We start from the raw sequence: 6632 nt of genomic DNA, 5'->3' as shown, positions 1-6632 counted from the left end.
TCCCAGCCCCATTCAGCTCTCTAACAGTATTTGCCTCTCACTGCTGGCGTTGTGACTTTTTCCTGCTCCTTTAAACTTTGTCCTCTTAATATACTACATTACAAAGGCAGTATTTTAATAATTTTTTTAAAAAGTTAATACAAAAAGTAATAATAATATCTCAATGGAGAAGTTTAACAGCTAGAAAAAAGTGGTTCAATTTCTAGTAATAATGAATCGATATAAAAACTTCCCAATGAGGAAAACTAGAAAAAATATGGGGGAACATGGCAGTGTGACTAAAAAGCATCAGAGAACTAAACAGGCAGTTAAGAATCCGTAGGCTAAAATCCGATCCGAGAGAGGAATATCCAGAGAAGTGAGTCAGATACATAGGGCAGCTTTTCCCTTGGGGGCATCTAGAAGAGGCAGCTAAGGTTGAGAAGTGAAGCAGAGCTTTCCAGAACCTCACAGGATAAGGAAAACCAAATGATAGATTTAGACTTGCCAATGGTGGGAAGCATGGGAAATCTCATGACCCTTAAGTTGAGACTCTAAGAGTAAGAATGAACCATAAGTAGGCAAGCTCTCAAAGGGTCTACAATCCATATCTTTTCAAACTCTGATACTGGATCCTATATGGATGCCTCATACAAATTCATAAAACTACCAGGCACATAAGGAAACAAAATAAGATAAACAAAAAACAACAGGAACAAATTAGCAATGTTCCAAAAGCTGCGGTTGTAAAACTTAGACCTTAGGAGTTTATTTATTATGTTCAAGGAGAAAGTAGATTAAACCAAGAATTTCAGTAGAGAACTAGATATTATTTTTAAAAACTAGAGGAAAGCACAGCGAATGTGTAAAAAATACAAACCGTTTACATGAAAAACAAAACAAAAATTAATATCTCAATGGATGAGGTTTAACAGTAGATTCAGTATACTTTAGTGAGAATAAACTAGAAGACAGGTGAGAAGAATCTCCTGGAATAAAGCCAAGAGAGAAAAAAGAATGTAAAACAGAAAAAGAAATAAAGGACAAAGCAAAAAAAAAAAAAAAGTCTAACATATGTTGTAAAGAGAGAAAGAATGGGTCAGAAGTATTATTTGCTGAGATAATAATGAAGTTTTTTCCAAATAACAAAAGATATCAAACCACAGATCCAAGTAGCCCAACAAATCTTAATAAGATAAATAAAAAAGATATCTATACCTAGTAACACCGTAGTCAAACTGTTAAAACTCAAAGACGAAAAAGTAAAATGCAAAACTATAAAACTCTTAGAAGATACTACAAGAGAAAACCTAGAACCTTGGGTATAGTGATGTCTTTTTAAATACAATACCAAGACACAATCTGTGAAGAAAAGCTGGACTTCACTAAAATTTAAACTTCTGGTCTGTGAAAGATAATGTCAAGAAGATGAGAAGACAAGTCACAGGCCCGGAGAAACTATCTGCAAAGACACACCCAATATAAAAGAACTCTTAAAATTCAACAGTAACAAACAACTTGATTAAAAAATGGGCCAAAGACCGTAACAGACACCTCTCCCAAGAAGATATACAGACAGCAAATAGGCATATGAAAAGATGTACGACATCACATGTCCTAAGGAAAATGTAATTAAAAAGAGATACCATTATATAACTATTAGAATGGCCAAAGTCTGGAACACTGACTGTTGTAGTTATGTTTTTCTAAAAGCCCTTACTTTCTAAATACACATCCGAAATGCTAATGGATGAAATGTATTGTTACTGAGTCTGAAATCTGCTTCATAAACAATTCAGTAGCAATGGCATGGAATAGATGGAACATGAGTTGATAACTGGCCATGATTTGATAACTGTTGAACCTTGGTGGCTACAACATGAAAGTATAACAAGTTCATAACTTTTGTATAAGTTTTATAAGTGTGAAATTATCTATAATAAAAATTTTTAAATGAAGATAAAAATATGATCAGACTGACAAAACTTGAGAATTCATCACCAGCAAGTCCACATTAAAGAGAATATTAAAAAGATGTTTTTAAAACAGAAGAAAAAATGATCCAGGACAAAGTATTGGAAAAAAAGAAAATAATTTTAATAACTATAAATAATGACTAAGAATATAGAAGATAAAATTCATAACAATCTGACAACAAATAAAGCTGGATTAGATATGAGAATATATTTAAATTATCATTAATTTTGTTAGATTATTATTAAAGTCTTTAGCTGCTAAAGACTTTACATAAGTATTACGTACATAATAATTTGATACCAGGGAATTGCTTTAAACAAGACTGGCAAAATACTAATTGTTGAAACTGTATCATAGTTTGTTACTGAGTGGTTTATAATATATTCTCTACTTTTTGATGAAGTTTGAAATTTTCCATAATAAAAAAGTAAAGAAATACAGAACAAAAATGGCATATAAGTGTGTATTTCCACAACAAAGTTTTTAAAAATGAGTAACTTAATTTTCATAGTAAAAAGTTACACACACACACACACACACAAATGGCATATAAGTCAGGTGGTGATAGTGCTAAAAGCTTCTTGCATTTTCAGGAAGAGGACAACAGTACCAATTATTATTAGAAATTAATAGGTCAAGGAAGTATGTTATAACCTATAGAATAACAACTAGAAGAACAGCAGAGAAAGGTATGACTTCTAAGCTAACAGAAAACAGAATTTTTAAAAAATAGGCCAAAAGGCAAGAAAGTGGAGGGAAAAAGTTTAAAACAAATAGGATAAATAGAAAACAAACGCAAACAGTATAGAGGTTGGCAAATTACAGTACCATCAACCAAATCTAGCCCATTTGCTTGTTTTCATAAATAAAGTTTTATTAAAACGCAGCCATGTTCATCTGTTTATGTATTGACTATAGCTGCTTTTGTACCAAAACAGCAGAAATGAATAGCTGCAGCAGAGACTGGATGGCACACAGTCTAGACTTCTACAAAAAAAAAAGTCTGACAACCTCTAAGAAAATATATTTGAAACCAAATATATCTCTAATTACACTTAATGTAATTAACTAAATATTCCAATCAAAAGATAAAGATTGACAAAATGGCTTTAAAAATAAGAAAGAAACATACCTAAACCCAAGGACACAGCAAAGAAAAGAAAAAGTAAATATACCAGGCAAATACCAAAAGCAAACTGATGACATTGCAGTAACAACAATGTAGACCCCGAGGCAAAAACACTGCAAAAGATATAAAAGTACACTCCATAATGATAAAAATTTCAGTTCACCTGAAGATGTAATAGTTCCAAATTTATATCCACCTACTAATATGCCTCATATAAAGCAAAAAATGACAGAACTATATGGATTAACAAACAAAAATCACGAATCAAAATGGAAAATTTGCAATACAACTCTCTCAGGAACTAATAAAATAAGATTAAAAAAAACAGTAAAGATATATTAGAAATGAACAATTTACCATAATAAGTATATACACAACCTTGTATCCAACAAATATAGTCTTTTTAGGTACATACAGATATTTGCCAAAATTGACTCTATCCTAGTCTATAAACCAAAAGTTAACAGATTTCAAAACACTGAAATCATAGAGTATGTTCTCTAACAAATTAAGCATGTAATCAACATCAAAAATATGCCTTTAAAAATCAACACATTTGGAAATTAAGAAATATACTTCTAAATAACCCAGGAGGCAAGAAAGCACAATGACACAAAATATATTAAAACTCAAATAATAAAAATCTTATTTCTCAAAATGAGTAGGGAGCAACAAAAGCAATGCTTGACAGACATTTATAGACTTAAATGAATATATTGGAAGAAAAAGGGGGTTGAAAATCATTAAGTTACGAATTCATCTCAAAAGTTAGAAAAAGAACAGCAACTAGAACACAAAATCAAAGGAAATAAGGAACAGAAGTTAATAAAACAGAAAATAAAATACACAAAAAGAGAGGATCAACAAATCCAATAGTTGCTTGTTTATAAAAACTATTAAAATCAACAAATGCTAAATGAGACTAATCATGTAAAAGAGAAGGCACAAAAACCGTCAGGAATGAAAAGTGGGACATCAGTACAGATACTGAAGACATTCAAAAAAATGTTCATAAGAGGATATGAAGAATAACTTTTTTGCCAATAAATTTGAAAATTTAGATGAAATGGAAAAATTCCTTAAAAATACAACTTACCAAATTCACAGAAGAACCGGAATAGCTGAACACACTTCTAACTATTAAAGAAATTAAACATGATTTTTAAAACCTTCCCTCAAAGATATTCCAAGCACAGATGGCTTTACCAGCATATTCTAAGAAAAACATAAGAAACTATAATACATAATTTTTCCAGAGAATACAAAAATAGGATATACTCCCTATAAGGCCAAAAAACATTGATACCAAAACCTAACAAGGACATTTAGAGAAAAGCCAATCTCACTCACACATGTATACATGCAAAAATCCTAAATAAAATAGCAGCAAATTGATCTAACATTTTATAAAAATATCATCTCTACCAAGCTGAGTTTATAACAGGAATAGAAGTTAAACATTCAAAATTTAATGTAATTCAGATTAACAAGGGAGGAAAAAAGAAAGAAAAGGAAAAAATATATCATCTCAAAAATGCAGGAAAAGTATTTGACGAAATTCAATATCCATACATGATGTTTTTAAAAAATTTTTAAAAAAAGAAATAAAAAAGAAAAAGATAATAAAAAATAAGAGAGGAAAACAAAAAAAACAGCAAAAAGAAAAAAATTTTAAAAAAAGAAAAGAAGGAAAAAAGAAAGATAAAATAACTGTATCAAAATAGTATTTAAAAGAATTCCTTAATCTGATAAGTAGTAAGGAAAAAAAACTAGAATAAACATGTCCTATTTAAGAGTGAAATGAGACTGGAAACAAGATAAGAATGCCTGCTATCACCATTAGCATTACATTGGAGATATCAGTCAGTACAATAATTCAAGAAAAAGAAATAAAAGGAAAAGGGTTAGAAAGGAAAGGATAAAACTATCATTTGCATAAGGCTGTCTACATAGAAAATCCAAAAGAATCTACACACAAATTATCAGAATAAGCAAGAACTGCCAGGCTGCTGCTGGGCACAGACAATATATAAAAATCAAGGGCATTTATATAAGTTTGTAACACATAACTGACAAAGTGCTTTTACCCAGAATAAAGAATTTCTTCACTTTAATTTTTAAAAGGGGAGAAAAAACAGAAAAATAGGAAAGAGATGAACAGGTACTTCGTAAAAGAGAAAATGTAAATGGCCAACTTCACTATTCATCAGGGAAATACACATTAAAACCACAATAAGATATTACTACTTATCAGAATGACTCAAATTAAAAGACTGCCAATGCCAAGTGTAGATGAGGACATGGAGCAATTGGAACTCTCGAACAAGGCTGCTGGTGGTATAAACTGGATCCACCACCTTGGAAAACTTTGGCATTATCTACTACAGCGTACGCACACTCTATGATCTGGCAATTCTACTCCAGGGTATATACCTAATATAAATGTATACATGTATACTAAGACACATGTGCAAGAATATTCAAAGCAGTATTACCTGTAATATCAAAATTATTGATACATGCAACATGAATCAATCTCAAAATTATATTGAGTGAAAGTAACAGACAACGAAGTACATCCTGCACAATTCAATTTATATAAAATTCCAGAAAATGCAAACTGACCTAAGTGTCAGAAGCAAATAAGTTATTTAAAAAAAAAAAAAAATGAGTAGATGCTTAGAGATGGGGTGGAGGGATGCTCACTGTCTTGATTGTGGTGTTGGTTTCATGAGTGTATATATGTCAAAATGTATCAAATTATATACTTTAAATATGTACAGTATATGTCAGTTATACCTCAATAAAGCTATTGAAGGGAGGAAGGGAGGAAAAAAGGAAGGAGGGCAAGAAGAAAGTCTGAATGACTGACTTGGGAAGTCATTTAATCTTTTGGGGCTCCGATTTTTTTATCTGTAAAATGGAACTTAGCGTTTTGATAGTTAAATGAGATAACGTATGCAAAATTCTTAGTGCATAGCATATATGTAAGTGTCTATCCTTTCTTCCTTTCTTTCTCATTCACTCCTTCAAGAAATCTGAGTATTTAATTGTGCCAGATTCTGTGCTAGGTGCTGGGCTACAACAGAATATTGTACAATGTTCCCATTTAGGGGAACACAGAAAGAAATAACAAAATGAATAATTACAAAATTTTATAAATACTACAAATTGGTATATGATGTTGAGAGAGATTATAATAGGTGTTTCTGACCTAGTCAGAGAGATTAGGAAAAGCATTTCTGGAAAAGTGACCACATTGCTGAGCACTAAAGGATAAACAGGCATTAACTAAATGAAGACAGGAATAAGCATGTACAAAGCCTGGATTAGAAGAAGCCTGTCAATAATATGACCAATGTCTCTGGAGAGGAAAAAATAAGGAGTCTGGTGTGCCTAAAGCTTGAAAAGTAGTTTTAGGTCAGACCATGCAGACCTATCTTAAGAGCAATGGGAAGCCTCTGAAATGATTAACCAAGAGAGGTAACAAACTGACTTGTAGTTTATCAAAAGCACTCCAATTACAGCACAGAAAATAAACAGCAGG

At 31.3% G+C, this 6632-nt stretch overlaps 1 protein-coding gene across 2 annotated transcripts in view; it reads right to left on the bottom strand.

Moving 5' to 3' along the window:
* Positions 1 to 6632, bottom strand: part of FCHO2 (FCH domain only 2) — a 104296-nt gene that overhangs the window by 82503 nt on the left and 15161 nt on the right. The window lies entirely within an intron of this gene.

Source organism: Pteropus alecto, unplaced genomic scaffold (assembly GCF_000325575.1).
Source record: "Pteropus alecto unplaced genomic scaffold, ASM32557v1 scaffold20, whole genome shotgun sequence".
Lineage (NCBI taxonomy): Eukaryota > Metazoa > Chordata > Mammalia > Chiroptera > Pteropodidae > Pteropus > Pteropus alecto.
This window is presented reverse-complemented; position numbering and strand designations above follow the sequence as displayed.